Here is a 25,421-nt window from a genome sequence, read left to right on the forward strand (position 1 = left end):
AAGGAACGTACCCAGCGAATTTTATTGAGATCCATGGACCTCGAAAAATCGCCGGAGTTGGCCTTTAAAGGTCCAATCACCCGGCGTCGGCTCAACCCCCAGGATCCCTTTTTCCCCGGACACGGCTAAGCCACGCACGGCTAGGCGTGGGAGGGGGTCGAGACCCCCCGTTAGCTCGGGCGCGTGGTGTCGCTACACACGAAACGCCTGCTTGCGAAGACGCCCCTGCGGGGAAGGCAAGCATAGCCTTTCTGTTATGAGAAACTTTACCGATGCACAGCCATGACACCTACTAGGCCATGTTTCCACAAACTTCCAAATGTAGTGGGCTCGGTTTGGCAAAAACTAGTCACCTCTTCTCGTATTATTTCTTTCTTTCTTTATTTTTTTGCGTTGTCAATAGGGCCACCCCCGATGGGGCTGCAGGTATGTTGGCGGTATCGCGAACGTTTGTAGAAAAGCGTTATAACACAATGTGAACATTTGTTCGTTAACAATTAGCTGCGCGATAAGGCCTTCGAAAGGCAAAGCGTAAGAAAGAACTTAATTTAATCCCTCCTACGCAAAATGCATGCACGCGCTCGTCCAGTGAAACCAAATGGCGCTGGTGCAATCGTGCATGGACACGCTAACACCAATGAAAACCTAATCTTCTTTCAAGGTCCGTTCACGCAATGTTATTCTTAGATGAAACACTTTCAATATTGCGAAAATCGCATGTAATGTTGGCTTAGATCTTACTATAGACACTGAGGTGCGCTGGGAATAACTTCTTTTTTTGTGTGTGTTTAAAGCTATCACATATATATCTTTCAAAGTTGTCTGGCGCTTGTACACACTTTCCGTGTGTCACTCTAGATATGATTTTGTGGCGATCCTTTGATATTCAATGTGCGAGCCCGCCCAAATGGAATATTCCTGATATGTAGTCCGAGTACGTCTGGCTGAGATGAGAAAAAAGTTTCGTGAGTCTGAGTCCGCTTCAGAATAATTTTGGGTAGTCTGAGTAAGCGTGAATCAGAAGCCGAAAAAACATTCCGCCTCCCCTACGCCGAGCGATTGAGCAGGAAATCGCGGAGGTCATGCCTGAATACCACCAGCACCCTCCGTCTCCTGTGCCACTGAGTTATGCACAAGTTGTAGCCAGGACGTCTCAAGCAATCCCTGCGGCTGCCCCACTCAGTTAAGCCGAAGCCGCCTCTAGACCTCAGTCCTTCGAAGCGAGTGTGCCGGCTACATACGCCGACGTCATTCCGAGGCCCCGAGTGCAGCCCACCATGCAGTCATATCAGCAGACACGCCGTCAATCATTTCCTGTAACATGGATGGGACCTGCCCAAGCGAACCTATGGCGCACCTCTGACAACCGCCCCATGTGCCACGGAATTAGGGCAAATCCCACTACTGCGTAGCCTGTAATAACTATGCTGGGTGAGAGAACGAGCACAGAGAGAGAGGGAGAGAAAGAAAGAAAGAGAAACAAACAGAGAGTCGGAAAGAAAGGCCTAAAGAAAGAGCAAAGGAAAAATTCTTCACGAGGCAGCACTTAAACCCGCGTACCCTCGATCTCAAGGCGAGCGTCCTACCACTTTGCTATTCAGGCACGCTAGCAGATAATAGCATAGCCTTGAATAGTATAGTGTAGCAGGGTGTTGGGAAAGGGAATTGTGCATGAGGAGGAAAGATGTGTTGCTGAAGAGAAGGGGAGAGAGAGTAAAGCGTAGCACAGAAAGAATGAGAAAGAGAGACATAGAGCGAAAGAAATGCAGGATGAAAAATAAAGAGAGAACAACGAAAGAAAGAGGAATATGTGGAGAGAGAAAAAAAAAGATAGAAAGAACGAGGAAGCAAGCATTGCGTCGTTTAGCGACCATATACCGCACCGCCTGGCGAAGCCGCGCATGCGTAGTAGCTAACGCACGCCCACCGACGGAGACATCGCGCGCAACCTCCGCTTTATTGGCCGCGAGATCGAGCAGAGTCGGCACCTAGCGGCGGGCGGACGGAACCCAGTGGTGTGGATGGGTCGTGTGCTAGCCGCACCATATTCGCATGTGTGCGTACGTCATGCACGTCCTCAGATTACCAAATGCTTGTACGTATGCCTACATAATATACGTAAACATTTCGCCTTACAAGACTTGTGCACTCTAATAAGTGAGTGCATGCACGTGTGGGTATGGCGCTAGGTCTAACCATCGTGCCGTCCATTCGCCAAATTCACTTCAATGTGGATACCACTTTGTTGTTCAAGCACATCTCATAGTGCATTTGGCGTCGTCCTAAACCAAAAAGTACTAAATGTCGAGGTGTGAATGCAGAATTTTAGCGACATCATCTCGTGAAGTGTCGGCGACATGGAAATGCTTGTGATACCGCAAAGCATGAACTAGCGTCTGCAGAGGCCGGTTACATGTAAAAAATACCTGAAGCCACGCATTTCCATAGCAGTACGCGTGCTCACGCAAAAAGAAAAGCAGAATGCACAAAATTCTACTTCATCTAATTTCGCAGAAATAGGCTCTCTCTTTTGTAGCCGCTAGAGCAAGAAGTAAATACCCAATTGGCTCAGGCGCGCAACACTATATACAGTGAAACCTCGGTGATACGAATCTCACGGGACCACCAAAAATATTCGTATCATCCAAAATTCGTATCACCAGAAAGCATGTAAAATTATAATGCGACAAAAAATTATAATGTGACGTACATTTTCATGTATTGTTTCCAGGGCCGCAGCAACGTCAGGAAGAACCTTGCATGATTGTCAGTTAAGTTTTCAGGTGTCGGCAATCATACCAGCACTCGTAAATATGCGGCCCGTAAGAGCGTCTTTAATGAACCAGGTGCGTTGTGACCCGCGACAGCAGTAGCCCCGTCCGAATTCTAGCATGCTTTTTTCGCATGACACAGGAGTACACGCGGCGAGAGTGACGGAAGAAGTGCTTTGACGGGATAGATCAAGGCCACAAAGTTTCAGAACCATGGTCCTATGTTATGCTTTTGTGACCGCGGAGGTGTTGGGGGTGTTTCGGGGAGATTTATGGCCGTGCCTGAACAAGTGCGACCTCAACAGTCGCGCATGTTGACGTTGCCAAGACCGTCCTCGCCTTCTTTCGGTCCTGGTCCTCCTTTCGTAGGATTTCTGATGCACGAGGCAGGCACGTGTTCACACAGCACAACGACAGGAGCCCACGTCGATGCGTTAGAAAAAAAAAAGCAGGGCGCCGATGCCCCCTGTAATGTAAACGCGAACGCACACAGAGGCACATTAGAGCCTCAAAGATTGGCGCACACAATCTCGGAGGCCGTGACGCGTCTCTGAAGGGTTATTCTGACCGCAAGAGAAGTATTTTTCTTACAACGTGATTCTGGCGATTTGGCGGTGCCCGCGCTTGCGTTCCCGCGCTCGCACATGCTTGGTGCGTCTTCCGCGACAGCGCGGACACAGCACCTATTTGTACCTGGGCGGCAGGGTACATTCGTATCAAACGTCGCGGGGTAAAAATTGGTTCGCAACAATCATACTCCACTACATTGCAGGCCAATGGGCCTTGGCCGGGACCAAAGAGAAATTCGTATCACCCCGAAATTCGTATGAGCTGTGATCGTATCACCGAGGTTTCACTGTATATTGTGGTATAGGCAAAACACAATTTAAACACGTACAAATAATGCAAGAAAAAACATCGAGCACAGTGCAAAACACGAATGTGACAGAAGGCCAGTACCCCATTGATTGGCAGATTGCGCTTAACGCGGCGACGGTGCTGCCATCTATAGCCCGAACTCGCAGCGAATAGTGCATAGCCTGGCTGCGCCCGATCGTGTCCACAGACTCATGGGGCGTCCGAAGAATGTGCGTACTTCCGAGAAGGAAGCCGCGGATCTTTAAGCTAGACGTATCGGTCGATGGGGAGTACGAGCGGCGATGGGCCCGTGCTTTTCTGTGCCAAGCTTTGCGCGACTTAGTGCAATCCGCCCGCGCTTTTTGTATTTTCAGAGGCTGTTTTAAGCCAGGCGTCCGAACACGGACACAAGAGAGTAGTCAAGACACCAAAAGCGCCGCTAACAACTGGAAAATCATACAGCAGCAGAAAAGAAGGTAGACACAAATACTTATCTGCGCATTCATAGGCAAGAGGCGATACCTATCATTCAGGTGCGTGTGGCGGTCTACGTGAGAAATAATTGTTCACTGTCTGGACTTCTCTCGTGTGTCCGTGTTTTCACGTCCTGTCTTTTTAACATGAATACCTAGTAGCTAGCTCAGCTATCTTTTTTTTCTCCATGGTTGAAGCACATTTTTGTGTCAAGGGTTCTGAAACATTCGTGACGTCAAACTGACGTTGCAGAAGAAAACCAGAAACAGAGGGTGCGCTGCTCGCCGAACTCTGGCCAATCAGCGGCGGCTGAAATGAGCAGTCCATTACATAGACACACCTAGAAGAGCTCCCCGGGTGCAGTGATGTATTATTGCGATAACAATTATATGTACTCTCGGCCGATTTTCCCCTTCGCCAATGCCGTCGCCGTCATGTCCTGGATATGTATATGTATCTATATATAAATCAAATCCAGAAAGAAAAATAAATCAGAAGAAGAACATTTCCGAAGCGCGCCACCGGGCTTCGAACGTGCGACCCCGCGCTCCGCAGCGTTGAGCGTTAGACAACTAGGGCACGTGCCATCCGTTCTTTGGAACACTAACGGCGAGCTACTTATAGACACTATTTACCACTGGCGGTACGCAGAGCTTGGAGGTGTTTCAGCGTGTGCAGTATCACCAGCGAGATCGCCCGAAGGGCGCGCTTTAAAGCAACGCTCCTAGATTTTACTTCAGTGTGAAAACTGCCGTTGAGACACGCGCTATAAAGTTGCCCATTTCTGTACCCACTCACAATGCAGAACATCGGGTAAACAATGCGGCTAACGCCACAACGCGGCAGGATACACGGAGGGGTCTCTCCACGCCCACACTTTTCAAGGAAAAAATATCTAAGAGCGTTGGGTTGTAGCGCGTTGCTCAATCGCGAAGAAGTAACAACTGTGACAGTTTTAAAGACGATGGTCTTTCTTGGGATACTTAAAGGGAGAAATTTTGGTCTGTCTTTCTGTTTGTCGGCACGTCACTCGATTCAGCCACTCGGCCAAAGTTGAACCACTTGCCCAAGGGCCAGCCGTCTTGAACTGGTGCGGCTGTTCATACTTGTGAACGTTGTCGATCAAAAAGTAAATATCGCTCATATCTGAGGCGCAACATCACTAGGTAAGTATTTGGTGGTGTGTTCCTTTAACGGAAAATGTATACATACGTAATTTTAAAGACCCTAGTTACTTAAGCTGCGCTGAAAATGCGACTGCGCTGTAACTTGCCTTCCTCCGTGCCCTCTGCACGAGCTCATTGTTGTGTTTCGGTTTCGGTTCTGTATTGCACTGTGGATGGATGGATGGATGGATGCTATGAGCGCCCCCTTTATAACGGGGCGGTGACATGTCTGCCACCAGGCTCGAAGAAAAAAAAAGGGAGAGAGAAACCTTCCTTGTACGAATGCCATGGGGCGCCGCTCTGGCATTCCTGTTTTACCCAGGCGACATGTAAATAAGAGTGTGGGGAGTACCCGTTGAGTGCGGACGTTTCTTCTGCTTCAGCGCTTCGTGCGAAACCGCGTGTTCGGGCTGGCTGGCGTCCCCGCCGGTCGTGTTGGCCACCGCCGGTCTTCACCTGCTGCTGCGCCGGGACTACCAGCCCGCAACACAGCGCTCATGTTTCCCGACGTATTGCCAGATGGCGTCCATATCTCACGCAGCGCCTCTTCTATCGTCTTTAGACGACATTTGCAGCGAAGCACGCAGATACGCGGCCAATTTTTTCGTTCGCGCTCATCCTGTGTATACCAGCGCGTTCTTTTCGAGCGTCCTTCCTTGTGTTTGAGCAGCTGTCGAGCTGTGACCGTGGTTAGTTCGCGCTCGTCCTGTGTGCGTTCTTTCTTGGGTCCTTTGTGCTTGAGCAGCGCACTACAAGTATCGAGCTGCTTGCCGTTCTTCGTGTGACATTCTAATTTGTTGCTATCGCATTCATTGATTCGCGCTTGCGTCGAAAAGGCGACATTTTTATGTCCAGATTTCCCGCTCAGGTTAAAAGAAAAGACTAACGGCGGCGCGCCGCAATTGCTGCGCGGCAGCGGCGTGATCACTCTCGGGACCTTGGCGGCGGCGCAAGCGGTGTGAGCAAAAACAGGCGGCGGCGGCGGCGGCGCACATGTCTATTGGAATTCTGCGCTCTGTCTTGACTGTCGCCATTGCACATCATCACCGAGTGGCGTCAAATAAACCCCATTACAAAATAATAAAAGTGCGGCGTGAGTTGGGATGGAACCCAAGCCTTCTGCGTGGCATGCAGATGTTCTACTACATAAGCACGCCAGCGCTTAGTAATGCTTCGGAAAAAGACCTATATAAGAATGTGATTTAGTGCCAGGAGACTCCTTAACAAATGCGATATTGCGTGGCATCCAGGATTTCAGTAAGCGTCAAAACATCAGAACGAATGGGTGGTATAAAGGCATGCGCATGGTAAAGCGCTCAGGCATAATCATCATGAGTACTGTAGGGAAGAAGAAGATTATATGTGGCAGTGCGCCACGACCTTAGCTGAAAGAGCCGAGCGCGAGCTGTTGGCGTTTGGACTGTGATTCTTGTGTTGGTTTTCGCCGCCCGCCTTCAGCGTCCGTGAGCGTGCTTCTCAAGTGCTACTTGTCGCCAATGAACCCCGCTCCAGTACAAACAACATCAACAAAGAGGGCAGATGAGCACGTGGGCGAGTTGCTTTACGGATGCGTAGTGGGTACATAGCCAGTTGCCAAAAGGAAGAATCATGGCGTAGTAGACAGTTTGCAAATTCACCTTCAGTATGGATGCTAGGATAAGAAAGGGAAAATAGACAACCACCCGTCTGTAGCACGAAGCAACAAGGAAGTCCATACGGCAGAAAGAAAGCCTCATAGTCGCCGAAAACTTCGACCCCGGACCTGGACGGAGTTTCGGGCGACTATGAGGTTTTCTTTCTGAGAAATCCGTATGGGAGTTCCTTGTGGCTTGGTGCTACAGACGGGTGGTTGCCTATTTTACCTTTCTTAACCCTTCAGCCGACGTTTTTTTTCCTGCTTGCTTGAAATACGCTTGTTCGTGTGTTATTAAGTCCTTGTCTACGTTAGGCGTTCGTATTTCAAGAAAGCAGAATGAATCAGCAACTAGCCCAGTCAGCCATTTTGACGTTCCTTTCGTTGCAGCACGGTTGAGGCGTCCACCGAAAAGCGAAGCCAGGCAGCCATTGAGAAGGCAATGCGAACAGGTCCCGATTACGCTATCGCGTTCTACTCTTGAAGGCGAACCTCAAGAGTCCCCGAATGTTTTGCGCTGCCTGTAGGATCGGAAGCATTCCAAGCCTTCTGAACCTGACGTGACATTGCACTGCCACAGAGACTGGCATGCCTTTGACGATTACTTAATTTCTTGTGGTGACCTCATCTTATGTAATGTAAGTCACATCACGATTACATCATAACGACGTAGCAAATTTTGGTGATCTGTGACGTCATGAAGAGGTCATCAAGCTGTAATCTCTTAACACTTGAGCTTTCGTGTCTTTCGTGCTGACACCGACAATCATTTTTCTCGCTTGAAGTAAGCTTTTTTCCTTAATGCATAGCTCCTCATTAGAACCACAATTATCAATTTTCTGCCAGTTTTAAGAGGCGTTTGTACTAATTGCAGTTTATACGAAGTTTCGCTAATTATACATTTTTTTATTTTTCTAATTTTATTTTTATTGCCGGACGCACGTCTTTTTGTACTTTTATGTAACCGGTCTCTTGCCCGTATAACCATTGCCTTGCGCAAACGGCACCGGAATGTCTGGGAACCATCCAGATTATCTTATAATCTTCCGATAGGCTTGGGCTCGCAAACGCGAACGGTCGAGTTTATTCAGGAACTAACGCGGCCACCAGCAATAAGGCTGGAATGTTCGATGCCGCATGCATGAATGCCGGCGCGCCTTACTAGACGGCCGACGACTATCCTCGCCTGCATCAGTGCATAGCGTGTATCGCTTGTATTTTGAGTTTTCATGTTCCGGACACAAGGTCACCAAAATAAAGAGTTCTGTACTTTGCAGTCTTGCTGCAGCCTTCTTCACCATCCCAACCACGTGACATTATGACGTACTCGGTCGGTACGCTAAGACTAACCTGTGTCCACTCTACATATACAACCCTTAGCTTAACCTATTCCATCCCTTGTACAGTTACAACTCTTTAAACAGGCGCTCGTTAATTCCTAAAATTTGATAATTCGGACGCGTTCGCGGGGACTCGCAAGCATATGCATTGTTTAATGGCATCAAACACTCGTTAATTCAGACGATCCTCGGAGGGCGCCCAGCGCGAAGCGCCGCAAATGTGCGACGCAAAGGAGCGAAAAGGCCGTTTTTGGACAACTGAAACGGCCGCGGGCATTCCGAAAGGCCTGGTCATTCATAATCGCGTTGTTCGCGACCAATCAATGCTTCAGCGGCTGCGGAAAATTTTGTTTCGTTTTCGTTTTGCTCGGCACACGCGAACTCCGCCCGCTTCGAACTCATTATGATCGCGTCGATAGCGACTGGGGTGCAAGCTGCCACAAGCAGTAGTTTCGCTTTCGCCGCGTGCCCTGAGAACCGTGTAGACGTCATCAATGAATCTGCATGTGCGAGCGGCGTTTCTTTTGCTAGACGTGCTGCTCAGCAGTTTCCTTTCGGCTCTGAGCGTAGGCCGCGCGCGTGTGTTTATACCTGCGTGTAGGCTACGATCGCGTCGTTAGTGACCACGGTTCCGTCCACAGGGGATACAGCACTCAATGACTTCGTTATGACTTGATGCAGTGCGCGCTAAGTGTCACAAAACTAAAACATGGTGGACGCTATTGAAGAGCTTCAGCCGCTTTCTGCATGCTGGCACGCATAAAACTCGCTTTGTGCATTGGAACGGCCGATCAGTTGCTGGCCATTTTCACGGCGTAAAAATTACCGTCACGTCAGCGTGTATGTCGGTGTGGTGGCTGAATGCCACGCTTGATGGTGCGTGAGAAGGAAGGGGGGCAAGGTACGTTTCAGCTTAAGACATCGCGAGCTGCGTTCGCATTGTGAAAAAAGTCGCCAATGACGAAAATTGCAGTCTGACGAAAATTACACTTCTCTTGCGCAAAGTGAGCACTGGATTTGCATATTCGTCAAGAAAATGACAGTGCACTGATGTAGCAGGCATTTGTTTATTGTTTTATTGATAATTCCGATACTTAGCCATTCGGGTCATGCGGACATTTCTTCAGATACCGTGATATCCTAAATAACGAGCTTTACTGTACACACGAGCGCGCGCACACACACACACACACACACGCGCAATATATATATATATATATATATATATATATATATATATATATATATATATATATATATATATATATATATATATATAATGTAGCGGTGATGGAGAAACGCATTCACCAGTGGGACCATCTCTTAGTGCGAGGCATGAGCGAGCTGTGGTTGCAGAGCCTGTTTGTTTCTCGCTGTACCTGCTGGCTGCCCGCTTCCAGACGTCGTCAATAAACCCCCTTTCAAATTGGTGGATGTGCTGGGTAGTTAAATCTGGAACGTCGAAGCCGGAAGCTGCCCACTGCGCCGACAATGCCTGGTCAGGCCACAGAGCAAGGCACCGACCAACGAGGTACGGCCCAGTCGCCACTGGTCATCGTGCCTAACACCCTGCGCCCACGCGATCCCCCCTTCTTCAACGGCACCGAGGACGAAGATGTGGAAGATTGGCTGCTGCTATTTGAAAAGGTGAGCGCCGCCAACAGGTGGGACGACCCCTCGAAATTGGAGTATGTCCCATTCTATCTCAAAGACGTCGCCAACCTGTGGTTCCACAACCACAATTCGGAATTTTCCACGTGGGCCGCTTTCAAGACCACCTTGGCAGCTGTGTTTGGTCACCCCGCAGTACGCAAGCTCCGCGCCGAACAGCGCCTACGCGGACGTGCGCAAAAGCAGAGCGAAAACTGCACCTGCTACATCGAAGATGTCATCGATCTATGCAAGCGCCTGAACCCTGAGATGACTGAACAAGACAAGATCCGACATATCTTGAAAGGCATAGACGATTATGCTTTTCAAATGTTGCTGGCGAAGTAATCACAAACCGTGTCCGAGATTGTGACCTTGTGCCAGAGCTTCGAAGAACTTTGTAAGCAACACGTCTCCGTTCGGAGGTCGACGACAGCAGACGACTCCCTCGCCGCCCTGGCCGTCGGTGGTGATAACACCCTGTTGGCGCAGATAAAAGAATATGTACGCGAAGAAGTGGCTCGACAGCTCTCGTGCCTGTCGTATTTGCCGACCACTGAAATGCACACGAACTGCCTAACGCCCACTATCAGACAGGCTATTCAAGAGCAGGTCTCCGAGGCGTTGCCGTTGCCATCCGCCTCTCCACCGACACCTGTCCCCACACCATTGAGGTATGCAGCTGCCGCGGCAAGGCCGCCGCGTCGTCTGCCAGTATCGCCCCCACAACCTTTGCGACCGTCCACCATGCCATTTGCTACACCGCAGCACTACGGAAATCCCTGGCGCATTGCTGACAACCGGCCCATCTGCTACGCTTGCGGAATTCCAGGTCACGTTGCACGCCTATGTCGGAGGCGCTTCGAGGTGAACCCGGAGGCACCAAGAGATAGTCCCACTGGGGAATGCCTTGCTCTTTCACCGCTACAATATATATATATTTATTTATCAAGTATTTTACACAACTCGCACCGGCGGCGCTTAGCTGTTGCAATCAGGAGTGCCATGATTTATGCCGCTGTCCTCCGATGATGAGACTACATCCGCCGACCTCTCGCCGAGGTCAGCTTGGTGAACTTTACGTGGGACTTGCATAGAAAAGTGAAATTGCTTGGAAAGTTTCACGATATCGTTACGAGTACTTATTCTTTTTTTGTCGTGACCGAGTGTCAATTGTTAAAGATAAGTGCTGTCCTTCGGCGCGGGCCAAGCCAGATTTCATGGGAACTTTCAGGACTGTTTCAGAACGTTCCGATAAGATTGCATGCACGACGCGCGTAGCTGGATTTGTTCTGGGGACTAACGTAGTCAGCAGCGGTAGCAGTAGAATCTCCGATCATTCATATATCAAAGACGACATGCTTGACCGACGACCAGATTGTACCAACATCAACGACTGCACTCGCGGCTATCGACTCGCTTGTACAGTGAGTATGACCTGATTGTCTGGTCACAACTTCGCCCAATAAAGAGTTTAAAAGTCCCCAACAGTTTAACTGCTGCATCCTTCACTTTGAAAACCACGTCGCAATATCATGACTGTAGGACACGCCTTAGTGAGCGAAGTCGTATGAATTTTGACTACCTGCGCGGGCTTTTCTAGCAATGATCTGAATTCAGCCGCTGTGGCCGTGAATCGAACCCACGTCGTCGAGCTTGTGAGCGCCGACAGAGCTCTCTTGCTAAGCCACCACGGCAGATGGAAATGCAAATAAGGCACAAGTTCAGGGGAAGATGGAAGCTTCAAGAAATGCAAAATTCGTGACTCCCCGCGACACCCCGTGTTGACGAATTTTTCATCATGGCGGTAGAATTTATATAAAGCACTGATTGGGCAGTTGCACTTACTTTGGCGGTAGTTTGTCTCGGAGCAGCCGTCTGGTATTCGAGGGGTAGTGGTGGTAGGCTTAGTGGTTGTCGTCGTAGTAGTAGTCGTGGTAGTAGTGGTCGTTGTGGTAGTGGTTGTACTAGTAGTCGTTGTGGTAGTAGTGGTTGTCGTGGTAGTGGTTGTAGTAGTGGTCGTCGTTGTTGTGGTAGTAGTGGTTGTAGTAGTGGTCGTCGTTGTTGTGGTAGTAGTGGTTGTAGTAGTGGTCGTCGTCGTAGTGGTAGTTGTGGTGGTAGTGGTTGTAGTAGTTGTTGTAGTAGTGGTCGTCGTCGTAGTGGTAGTTGTTGTGGTAGTGGTGGTAGTAGTGGTTGTAGTAGTTGTTGTAGTAGTGGTCGTCGTCGTAGTGGTAGTTGTTGTGGTAGTAGTGCTTGTAGTAGTGGTCGTCGTCGTAGTGGTAGTTGTTGTGGTAGTTGTGGTAGTAGTGGTTGTAGTAGTTGTTGTAGTAGTGGTCGTCGTCGTAGTGGTAGTTGTGGTAGTAGTGGTTGTAGTAGTTGTTGTAGTAGTGGTCGTCGTCGTAGTGGTAGTTGTTGTGCTAGTGGTGGTTGTAGTAGTTGTTGTAGTAGTGGTCGTCGTTGTAGTAGTTGTGGTAGTAGTGGTTGTAGTAGTCGTTGTAGTAGTGGTCGTCGTCGTAGTGGTAGTTGTGGTAGTGGTGGTCGTCGTTGTAGTGGTAGTAGTGGTTGTAGTAGTGGTCGTCGTCGTAGTGGTAGTTGTTGTGGTAGTGGTGGTTGTAGTCGTTGTAGTGGTTGTAGAAGTGGTCGTCGTTGCAGCGGTAGTTGTGGAAGTAGCAATCGTAGTAGTTGTTGTGGTCATTTTACCTGAAATAAATCAAAACGACAAAATGGCTGTTTTGTCGATGGCCGAAGTATTGGTACTTATATGAATGCCTTCAATTCCCCTGCAGCTCCTCCGGGAGTGCAGCTTACTAGCTTCTATACATGAGGCACTATGAAATGCTACTCTCATAGCGTGCGACTATACGTCGGTACATTTCGCGCCATCTTACAAACTGTGTAATGACATCGCGCCGGCGCCAGTAACAACTCACATCGCTGTCACGGAAACTACTTTTAAATTTGGAAAGCGGAATGAAAGAAATAAAAGGAACTGAAAAGACAACAATCACATGTTTGCTTGCTTGTGGGTCTGAACCTGTCAAAGCGACTCAAGCTATGATGTAGAACAAGAGTAACGTGGCATCACGGCTTCTCGCTTTGTGCTCTGAGAAGCAAAGCACAATAGTTTTGCTGAGCTCTGAGCTACCCACGTCAGCGGATATTTCAAAAAGATGTACGCACTTGCCTACGCATCAATGCCTGGTATGAGTGAAATAAATGTGCCATAATTTACAAACGGCGCTCGCCTCGTTTCACGGGAGAGAAACCGAAACTATGCGACCTTTGAAACGCAGGATATTGCTCTGTGGTATGTGAAACAAAAAAATGTAAGCTAGTTCCACCCGAGTGAATGATGTACGAACTGCGGAGCACTGATTCTCCCGTGTTTTACTTGTGTTTATCTGCTCTCTTCTGTCGTTTCCTGTTTATTTCGTTTGATTATATGATAGTAACACGGAAGAGTGTTGATATCACGTAATGTGGTATTAACACTCTTCCGTGGTGCTATTATCACCAAGACTTCACTGACGTCATTTCTGTCACGGAAGACACGTCAGTAAAATGCAGACAATGGACACGAACAAATGACAAGCGCAAACTAGAAGAACAGTGTCGTTGAGGCAAATGACCTAGGAGTCAAACCCACGACTTCTCACTCTTTGGAAATAGGTGCCGGACATCCTACCCACTGCGCACCGACGCGCATGCAACATGATTCGCAAACGTGTCTTATATCAGGAAGAGACAATCTGCCTTTAGGCCCTTCAACCTAGACAATGTTTTGTCTGAATAAACTGACTTTAATTGAATATCTCTCACACCTCCCTCTCACAGTGCTCTTGGCTGACGGGGGCGGCGTCACCATCAGAGAGCCGTGAAGTACTGCATCATCACACTTACTAGCGCTGACAGGAAGCGATTCGGTGGTTTTACCGCAACGGAGCCTTCCGTGCAATATTGTAGGTGATTCAGTTCGGTGGCGGCGCAGCAACGTGCTTTGCATTTCGCGTCGTGTTAGCGTGTAACGCCTCGTCGCCACATTAGTGCACATGCACCAACTGTGCTTCTCCGCCACCTACGGCTTCGAGTGCGATAGCACGGACTACTAAACACTGCTGCAATAATCGCCACAGAAAGACAATGTCGCTGACGCGCTAATGTCGCGCAAGCGGGTGCAGCGAGAGACACGCCAGCTGGAAACGAAACGCTTTCCCTCCATCACGGCTCAAGCTACAAACTTTTCCTCTCGCGTTCCTAAGCGCTGTGTACTATATACGTGAGGAAAATGTTGATTACCCGATTACTGTGGAAGGCACACATTGGCGTTTCTCTCGTCAAATGACGACGCCTCAAACGTGTGCATATCGAGTAGTAATTCATGGCGATAGGTACCGGGCGGGCGCTCTGCCCTTTGCCCTACGGACACACACTCACGAGGCTTTAGAAACACGCCACATATCTCTCACACCTTCTCCGCGAGAAAAATCACAGCATATCCACGGAGTGAATGATGATGAGTGGGCGAAGCTGCGGAGGTTCATCGGTAAACCGTGAACCTTCCGTGAATTTTGCCCAGTACATCATCACCGACGTGAGATCGGGCGCGTTTATACTAAAGGTTCGATGAGTTATGACGACTTGCAGCTCACTTTAATTTTACATGTACGCTGTGAATTTTCATTGTTTAGAAAACCATTGCTTTAGAAAACATCTGGCGTCTTTCGTTAAGCAGCTGGCGTCTTTTCGTTTTGCTTTAGAAACATCTGGCGTTCTTTCGTTTTGCTTTTAGAAAACATCTAGCGTCTTTCGTTGGTTTATTTCATCAATCAACGGCGTTTTGAACAAAATTTTTATTGTTTAATCACGCACAGGAGAAATCTCACCAGGCACTACCTTGGAGGTAAACAATGGCTGCTAATGGGAATGAGAGACAGAAGATGTCGGCTTTTAGCTAACACTTACACTTCTACTTCTACTAACGTTTCCTATTGGAACATGCCAATGGCTGCTAATGGGGAATGAGAGACAGAAGAATTCGGCTTTTAGTTAACGCGCACGCTGCGAATTTTTTATTGTTCAACAACGCACAGGAAAAATCTCCCACCGGCACCACCTTGGAGGTCAAGATCTGGTACTAGCGTTACGACTGGTTACGCACTACTACTACTACGACTACGAGGGACGAACGGGTGCCGCCTTAAGGAGCTTCGCCCCTAAAACACGAGCGAGAAGTGGAACGCCTTCGAGCATTCACTGCTCAAGTTGCGAACACGCCTTTTCAGAAAGACACACGCCAGCGGGAAGAGGAACGCTTCCGCGCGTTCGCAACTCATGCTTCGAGCTCTGCTTCCCACGTTCCTAAGCGCTGTGTGGTAGTGTATGTATGAGCAGATGCATGGGTTACCAGATTACTGGCGAGCGTAGACCTTGCCGTTTCTCGCCTCAGCTGACGACATTTTGAATGAGTGCCTACTGAGTGCCAATGTTTATTTTGTGCATGTTGATGCCGCATTTGCGTGGTATTCACCATATGGTGTCTCCAGGGCCCGTATTCTCAAACGATCGCAAAAGGCGATAGTATCGCGTTTGGTGACGTAGAATTTGACGCATTCAATAAGTAAAAAAACACTTGCCTGTGACGTCATTGTTGCAACTGGCCGTTGGTAGTACGAATATCTCACAACACAGGAGTGAGCGCACCGTACGAGCGCAGAGCAACCCGAGTGCGGCGTTTTCGAGCGTGTGCTGCTGCTTCTATGCAGTGGCCAGGCTTGGCCGGCTTGGCTGTGGCTACTTGAAGTATAAGACGTGTTGAAAGTGCTTTCAACTTTTTTTGTTCGATTCTTTAATGCACAGTATAATATTTAAAGAATGCAACTTTGCCTTAAACGTATTTTCGTTGAGAGTTTAACACGGCGTACTCGGAGAGTTCAGCTGTAGCGTGCCGCCGCAGCGACATCGTCTCAAGATCTCAAAATGTTGCCGGCTCGCGATAAGCCACGCGAGCAACGCACGGTTCATGTTTCTGGGACGTTCAAACCACGAAAAAACATGCGCTGGCAAAGAACGAGGGCTGATAACACCTCAAGGTAATGCTCGATGAAAGCTTCAGCGTAAAAAATGCTGCGTATATCCACCGAGGATTGAATACTAGAAGCTACCGCCTACGTCACTGAAATGCTAGACTTCACCACGAACCGACGGTTAACGGTGCCTTCGTTTATTGCAAATATGTCGAGAGCACAGTCGAGCACCATGACGCAAAATTGACGTCGGCGGAATTACCAGATGGCGCCCTAACTTTTCCGGTTTGCTCAATAGCCAATCAGCGCGCACCAAAGGCGATACTTTTGCGATTGTCGCCTTTTGAGAATACGGGCCCAGATGAATGCTTCCTACTTCGACTACCACAAAGGTTTAATCATGATCATGAGGGTTAGTAGTCGAGATGGAAATGCGTCACCAGGCGCCAAAGTCGATGAATCCACGTTGAAACGTGCTATAGCTGCTAAACACCAATAGTCGTTGTGCGAGCTCTCAGATGTCAATGTAGAATAAGCAATAAAATATCCGTGAGATTGTCTGATTCATTTTGCCATTATTTATTTTTTGTTCTATGGTCTCCTTCCTACGGTTTTTCTCTTTGCTGCTTCCAGTGCGGAGCGCCTCACTCCCGGCGCTGGCGCTTCGCCTCCGCGTTTGCGATGCATAGTAGCGGTGATACGTTCAGTTTAAATTCGTTTTGTTCTGTAGATTTTTTAGGTGTGAAGCATCTTATAGCGGAGGTCAAACCGGTGGTGGTGGTGGTGGTGTTGTGCGGCGTGACCACCCTTACTGCGCATGCGCTAACCCTCTCCGCACACCTCCTCTCCACTCCCCCTCTCCATTTCCCCCTATCCACTTCCCCTCTCCACTCCTCTGAAACGCGGGCTCGACATGCCGAAATTCTCTCCTACGCAACGCCGCGATGAGCGCCAGCGCATGCGCATCCGTTCCCCCTTTCTCTCCTCTCCTACGCTGCCCCCCTCGCCTCTCGCGCGCCTATCGACCGCGTTCTCCGCTCGCCTTGTGAGGATTAACGGCCAAGCTAGAGGGAAGACACGACGCGCGTGGCGTTCCTCTTCGCGTTCCACGACCCGAGGTCCGTAGCATGCCCAACGAACGCCAACGGAACGCGATCGTGCAAGTGCTCCGGCTTCGCATCGCCTCATGGTCCCCTTTAGCGGGAGATGGTGTAATTGTTTTAAAACTCATGTTCTATTGCCTGCAAGAGAGCTAAAGTTCTAGATTTACGGTCTGTTTTTTTCTTTTCTGGATTTTGAGAGAAGTAATTCGAGCATAGAAGTATGGATTTTCTTTCGAAATTGGAGCAGTATATCTACCAAAACGCATGTCGGGAGTGCACTTGAAGGAAAAATGAAGCATTTCTTTGCTAAGCCTAAATACATAACAGGCAGGTATAACTGTTTTTTCATGTTTGATGGGCATTACTGCGTTACAAGACAGCGATTTATTGCGGAGAAGGCCCTGAAGTTCTTTTTTGTTATTTTTTACCACTACAAGAGCAGTGGCAATGATACCAAAAGCAGTGACTAAGACGTTGTTTCTGAAGTTGAGGGCCAAAGGAAAAGAAAATTTGTATTGCATTTCGCATTTAACGAAGCTATCGCACGCCACATCTGCACATCGGGTGCCTGCGGGTAGCGAGAGACGCACGTGGTAGCAGCACTAAAGACTCGTCGTCTAGTGCGCGCCATGAAACTTGCACGATTTGCGGACCCGTGGGGATAGAACGCGCGGACCGCCGGTCATTCATGCTCATGAGCGTTCAAACATTAACGGGCACCTCGGCGCTTAATTCGTGGCTTATGGCGCGTCGGCTATCACGTGGCACAGTTTTCATACACGGTGATTTGCCACTGCTGTATGTCGGTTTTGTAATCAAAACTCGCAACTAGCGCTTTGATACGCGTAGAAGTTTTCGCTTCGTGCCGGATGCGGGCTAGACGATCATTTAGGATTAGCTTTACGATCGGTGTATCGGTCGACGGCTGTACGCTGTGCGACTGGCATGCCTCCGTTTTGTTTTGCCAAAAATAAAACAGGCCACTGTCAGTCCGGCGCGTCGTTTGCGTGAACACATTGCTTACGCTGCACGGTGCCTGAAGCATGCAGCGTACGGTCGACGGGCGCTTTACGCGGCTCGCGATGCGGCGCGAGGGGGGGACCGCAGGTCTATGTACTGTCGGAGAAAACGTTAGGGTTTCCGCGGCACTCTAGAAAAGCCGCAGGGTTTCCCCGAGACCAGAAAGTTTGCGAGCCCCTGCTCTAGACAGAAAAGCTCATATCTCAGACCTGAACAGTGTTTCCTGAATCTGATGCAGCCGTTGTAAATGCGCTTACAGGAATCAATGCATTCAGTGACACCACATTGATGTGGCTTGCCTTGATTCATAGCCACAATTTTATATATGGTCGGAAATTAAAATATAACTGAGCTGTTGAACCTTATCTACACCGACCGAAGAAACAGAGAGGCTAAATGTTTTGGTGTATGCGAAGAGTTCAGACAGAGCCACTAGGCGCAGCACAACAGGCGCAGATTGTGTACTACATTTCGAAATAAGGTGCACGACAAATATTTCTTCGCATAGTCTTTGACGTGTCCCGCTGTACCACTTGCATCGGGCCTTTTCGTGCAAGACATTTGGAAAAATGATTACAGCTTAGTGCCCTCATGTCCCGCTTTTTCAATGACGCTTCATTGGCCACTGGGACACATGCGTGCCACTTTTTTCTCGTACACTAATGGTCGTAATAAATGCGAAGCACTTAGCGAACCTTTGACACCTTGAGCGTTGCTATTTACGCATCCATCTAATAGCCGCCTACGTCTTGGTGCTCTCATGATCGCCTCGTTAACTTGGTGTAGACCACTTGCCATGGGAGGGTAAGAGGATTTGACAAATATGCCTGTCGGGTTATCACATTAATGCCATGAAAATCCTGTCGTGTACGTCGTCAAACCCTTTCCTCCAGACACGTGTGGCACATACCCGTTTACCACGGGCCGCGGTGTACGGGTATGCGCCACAGGTGAAGGGTGTGTATATAACGCTCGCCGTTAGCTACCTGAAGGATCTGCGTTTTGTGGCGTAGTGGTTAGCGCCACGCTCTGCGGAGCGAGAGGTCGCTGGTTCGATTCCCGTCTTCGGAAGCATTTTTCTGAATTATTTTTCTTTGGGACTTTTATGTATATACACATACTTATGCATATACGATGCTTGGCGGCAGCGACGGCAAAAACCAGCCGAGACTCTCCACATAATTGCTATCGCAATAAAATTAGGATCCCGGCAGGAATCGAAACCGAGCATTATGTGTGGCAGTCATGTATTCTATCACAAAGCCACGCGAGGTCTATGGACTGGTTTGGAAAAAACAGCCCATGGAAGCGTAATGTCGGTTCAACGTCAACTGTGGTTGTGGTGCTGGCTATCTAATTTTAAAAGAAAGCAATAAACACTGCATATGTACTCCTACGATACAGGCGTCATATGAGATTAACGTCGGTGGTTCCAGTGTTGGGTCCGCTTTTATAGCAGTCTGATAAACAATACAATTGTATTCCTATGATTCCGTCAGCGATATTGAAGCATTGCTCGACCCCGGAGGAATACACCAAGGAAAGTTACGTATTATATTCACATGATTGCACCATGAAGTGCACTTAGTTTCGATCATACTGACGTATGTACCCTAACGTGAGGGCTGATGTTACGTCGCACCATACCTTACCCTTTAAACGCCAGTGTTGACGTACCTGGTAAGTGCACGATGTACACACAGCTACTACACTTACAAAAACACGTCGATCCATCTCATAAAGCTTGTCTCAAAGCCAGAAAATACAGCATAGAAGTACTCGCTGACTGCTTCCCATGAAACCGTTTCCCACAACGCGTGGGATCTGCCGATTTGAATTTTTCTTGCTGAAAATTACTTCATACTATCTCTAAGCAGGTTATTAAGGCATTCCACAGGCAAATTTTTTGTTACCATGTGAAGAATATTGATGAACTCGCAAAGGGTGATTTGTCTACGAGTGGTGGAAATGTTCTGGGTCGTCTCAACAACGCCTGTTCGTAAGGCGATGCAACGAAAGGCGCGAGAACGCCGCATCGCGTACGTGATCTGCACAGCATCACAATGCATCCTTTTCGCCAAGTGGTCCTTTGCTAGTGATCACAAGTTTTCGGTCTAAGCAAAAATCACATGCTTGTGACACGACGTCACAAAACCACGAAAATTAAGAGCTTCAAATGACTTGTAACCACTAAACAGCGCACAAATATGCCGAACGATATGGAAAGTTCAGAATAGCTGTACATTGTTTTGTTCTGAACAAAACTTGCAGGTCGCTTGAGCTTCGCCTTCAAGAGTAGAAGGCAATGGCGTAATCAGGCCCCGTGCGCATCATCGCCTTCTCAATTGCTAGCCTGGCTTCGGTTCGCAGTGGATGCCTCAACCGTGCCGTAAGGAAACGAACGTTTGTGCGCGTAACGTTGGCCGTATTAAACTATCCTGAAATCCTGAGCGCAGCTCTTAAGGGCCCGTTGCTGCTTTGAGCGGAGTCGCCGTCGCCGTTGGTGGCCTAACCGATAGCCATGAAAAAATAAAACGAGAAAAAAAATACCCAAGATCAAATGGGATTACAACTTGGGCCCTATGCGTGGCAGTCGAGTATTCTAACACAGCGCCGCGATCGTGCTTGATACTCATTCAAAAACGACCCTATGCAGGCGTCATGTAGGGCAAGGGATCGCGTTAACCAATGTAATATAGCATGGCAGAAGAGTAAAAAACAACCAGTCATCACACAATGCTAATTGCGCAACGAGTTTGTGGTTTAATGCTTCCCACTCACTGCAAAGTGCTTAGCCATAATTATTCATCTTCATCAGCCACACGCAGCATCAACACAGTGCATATAGTACCTTACAGATGTGTAGCGGGTAACTCGCTTAACCGCAGAACGACGAATAATGGCGTAGTGGGTGCTGTCCTACTTCACAAAAATTAAAATCTATGGCGTAGTCTATACTGTAAGGCTAACACAGTTGGCCTTGCCCCACCACGAAGCTGCGCTCAGAATTCGCATAAGGCAGTATCGTAATCGTCGGTGAATTCTTTCCTTTTGCGAATCACCGAAGGGTCCACTAAGCGTCTGTAAGGCAATGCGCGAACCTATGCAGCTTCTCACTTTGTTGATGTTTTTGCTGCTGCTGATGTTAATTAAATATGTCTCAGTGCTTTGTAATGGGTGGGTCTTTAAAATACCCACTCGTTGCGCAATTCACATGTTTTGACGCCTGGCGCAATTCTACTCTTTTGGCCACGCAATATTACACGCGTTAAAGAGACTCCTTCGACTACATGACATTCACATAGTGTTTTTTTCCGAAACGGTTTCAAGCAATGGCGTAGCTCTGTGGTAGAACGCCTGCTTGCCACGCAGATGGCCTGGGTTGGATTCACACTGCAACAGTAGAATTTTTATTATTTATTTTATTTGCATCTTCCTCGATTTTTCGGTCACGTACAAGATGATTTTTCGCTCACAACGAAGGACGGCGAAACCTACACCGGAATTCCTGTGAAACGAGCTCTTCAACGCTATCGCGTTAAAATGTGACATGGCTTCCCTTGTATCTTCTTCGCATAGACTAGGCGAAGCATCGCGAGAGAATAAAGATATTTTCGTATATACAGAGAAGTCGCTTCAATTGCAGCCGTCAAATTGAGTAATTTGTCATTATAACGAAGTAGTTTTACTCGAAATATCGCTTTATTTGAAATTTCTTCCGGTCCCGACCCAAACGCATGCACATTAAGCCGCATTACTCGAAACGCACGAAGAGCTTGAACCGCTTAGAATGGTGGCGAGCGGAGGCGCCGAGCGGCGGCGGCCCTTTTGCGCATGCAGTGTCAAATTAATGGCGCCAACGAACTAGTCTAACGCAGTAACGGGTAGCAAGCGAGTGCCCCCAGCTGTTTGCTGCGGAGCTGTCAAATTCCATGGTGAAGCGTGTGAGAACTGATTGTTGATGATGATTGCGGACCGGCTGCGACAAGACGCAAAGCAGAGAAGAGAAGAAAGAGACGTAGGCACGAGCAGTGGAAAAAAGAGATAGAATGCTTGGTCTAGGGCTCGGGTATTAATTACGCGACATTCTTTCTGGTGCCGAAATCCCCCGGTCATCGCCCTTCCAAGACTTCTAGCTTCGATGGCATCTGTGGAGCGGCTGCGCAAGAACCGTGGCGTCGTCAGGGCCAGCGTCACGCGAACACTTACGCTCCTGACCGACGAACTGCAAGCCTCCGTTCCCGATGCCGCTCAATTGGAATCTCACATTGCCACCACAGTAGTTGACGCAAGAAGATGAGGCGCTCTCACCAGCCTCCCAACCAAGGAGCTCTCTCAGCAATGAACTTCCACTTGATCTTAGTATTAGCAGCGTATTCTTGCAGAGCGGTAGAATGGTCATGAACACTCGCGCACAGCCGTGGAAAGACAATGCGTTATCCGAGTAAACGGTGTCGGGGATCCCACGCCGCGAGACAAAACGGCGGAAGGCCAAAAGCGTTCTTGTCGTTGTCATGTCTGTCGTAAATTCCAAATGAATGGCTCGAGTAACAGCACACGAGAACATCAATATGTATGCCCTGGTGCTAGTAGCAGCCGTGTCACGTGTGTAGAGGGGCCCGCAGAAATCGAAACCAACGACAGAGAACGGACTTTCTTCAGTAATTCTGTCTCGTGGCAACGGAGCAAATGGCGCTGTCTCCGCGACAGGCTTATGGCGTTTAAGCGACAAACAATTGCTTATCACCCTTTTCACGCTCTGTCATCCTTTTACAATCCAAAACCGCTCTCGAAGCTCGCAAAGCGTGGCCTCTACTCCGCTATGAAAGACGCGCTCACGCGCCGCTGAAATAATGAGCTGGGTGAATGCGTGCCTTGCTGGTAACAGCACTGGGTGTTTGACGTCCAAAGAGGCTGCTAGCTCCTGCAGACGACCGCCTCCCCGAAGTAGCCCACTTGCGTCTAGGAAAGGATGCAACCGAAGAACTGGACTTGTGGCTAGTGGTCCTTTCCCTGCTCGCAGGGCTTGCGCCTCTTCGGAGAACATCTCTTCTTGGACGTTTTGCAGCCAGTAGTGCTCCGCCTTGTGAAGCTCTGCTGCTGTCAACGGTCCGGCAGTAGAACATTGCTTCGGCAACGCATTTCCAGCAAAGCGGTAGACCCAACCAGTGACCCTTAACAGTCTGTTCAGGGTGCTGTATCTGCTAACTGGTACTACACTGTTTGAAATAAACACTGCAGAAGGACACACTGACGCTTCTTCTGGCCTCTCTACGAAGTCTTCAAATCGTTCTCCCATTCAGTTTACTCAGTAGGAACTGGGTCTTCGGGATTATGTAGCCAGGTCGGACCATGCCACCACAGTGTTGACGCAAGAAGATGAGCCGAGGACACCCCTCGTGTCACCAAGTCAGCTGGGTTGTCTTTTCCGGCACAGTGATGCCACTGGGTTGGTGATCTCAGGCTATGAATCTCGGACACTCGATGACGTACAAACAGCTCTCTCTTTGTCGGCGTACTCCAAATCCAATTCAGTGCGACGAGTGATTCGGTACAAAAATGAACTGGAACAGCGCTTAGCAACGCCACAGTCTTGATGTATGCATACAACCTTGCGCCGACGACGCAGGCTAATAGCTCTAGACGCGGCAGCGAAATCTGTTTTAGGGGTGCAACACGGCTCTTGCTTATGAGGAGCTGCGAGTTGCTGGCGCCGTTTGTTGAGCACACCCGTACGTAGATGCCGGTACCATATGCTCTGGGGCTTGCGTCGCAGAACACGTGTGACTCGATTGAAATTGTTGCATCCGCCGCTCGAAGGAGTACGTAACGGTCAACGGTGTAGGGATTCCTACTGGCCAATTCAGTGCGCCAACTGTTCTAGCTTGCTTGTTCTTCTTGCGGAAGGGCATCGTCCCATGCGCATTTCTTCTTCCACAGGTCTTGGAAGAGTAGCTTTGCTCTGAGCGAGAATGGAGCTAGATACCCCAACGTATCGTACACTCTTGCTATCGTCTGGAGTACAATTGGTTTGGTAGAAGGCTTGTTCGCGGCGTAGTCAGACGCTTGTGGTCCTCATTGCGGATATCAAAAAGGCATACAGATGCTCATTCGCCCGGAAGACCGCGACGTACTGCGATTCCTCTGGATTGATCGGTTGCCCTCGGATGCTGATCCATCTCCACCTGTGGTGACGTGTAGAATGACACGGGTCCCGTTCGGAGCGTCATCCAGTCCATTTTTGCTAGTAGCTACCGTTCGGCATCACCTAGCGGGTTGCTTCAACAGACGCTTCGCGCACCGTGAGGATAATTCTCTCGCCATCACGTTCCCAAGGTACACCTAGGACCTTGATCCGGGTACTCTCTCCGGCTTCGTCTTCAAACGCAGCCCTGTCTCTTAGGAACCTTTCTTCAAAGCATGTGAATTGGAAGCCCACTTGCGCACTTCCATGCTTGTTTCAGAGAATATCTTGCGCGCTTCACTGTAGACGATTACAGCTTTATCCACATTCGGAAGTCCCACGATGAGGTCATCGACGTAAAAGGCTTTCTCTAGTAATGCTACGGTCTCGGATATCGTTCTCGACAACCCGCTAGGTGATGCCGAACGGTAGCTGCTAGCAAAAATGGACTGGATGACGCTCCGAACGGGACCCGTGTCATTCTACACGTCAACACAGGTGGAGATGGATCAGCATCCGAGGGCAACCGATCAATCCAGAGGAATCGCAGTACGTCGCGGTCTTCCGGGCGAATGAGCATCTGCAAGTATGCTTTTTTGATATCCGCAATGAGGACCACAGGGTGACATCGGAAGGTGAGGAGCAGATGCACAATGTCAACTCCGAGCTTCATACCCTTGAACAGGACATCATTCAGACAGGGATGTCCAAGTGCGTGCGAGGAAGCGTCAAACACAACCCGAAGTTTTGTGGTGACCGCATCTCGGCGAATAACTGCGTGATGGGGCAGTAGTTCTTCTTCAACTCGCTCTGCGTGCTGCTCGTTAAAATACGCTCTGTCATACTGCTTCAGGAGTTCGGGCTGCTGTTTGAACCTGTTTATTTGGGCTTGCAGACGGCGCTCAGCTAACCTTCGATTGTCGCTGCCTGAAGGTATCCCTGGATGCTTCAACATGAGTGGCACCTGGTAGCGCCCATCTAACTTGATGATGCTCTCTTCAAATGCCTCAAGTTCTGGCCGAGCCGTGTCCTTTTCTTCAGTAGGTTCTTTGATTCCGATGACGTCGAGACGCCACATCGCAGAAGGATCACAGTTAGGAAGGGAAGTCGGGCTGCAGTTCAGGAAGACAGCGCTGGTAGGTGAACTTCCTGCGACTTCCATTGTTCCCTGAACGGTCCATCCAAACTTTGTTTCCACG

This window comes from Rhipicephalus sanguineus, chromosome 2 (assembly GCF_013339695.2).
Source record: "Rhipicephalus sanguineus isolate Rsan-2018 chromosome 2, BIME_Rsan_1.4, whole genome shotgun sequence".
Classification (NCBI taxonomy): domain Eukaryota; kingdom Metazoa; phylum Arthropoda; class Arachnida; order Ixodida; family Ixodidae; genus Rhipicephalus; species Rhipicephalus sanguineus.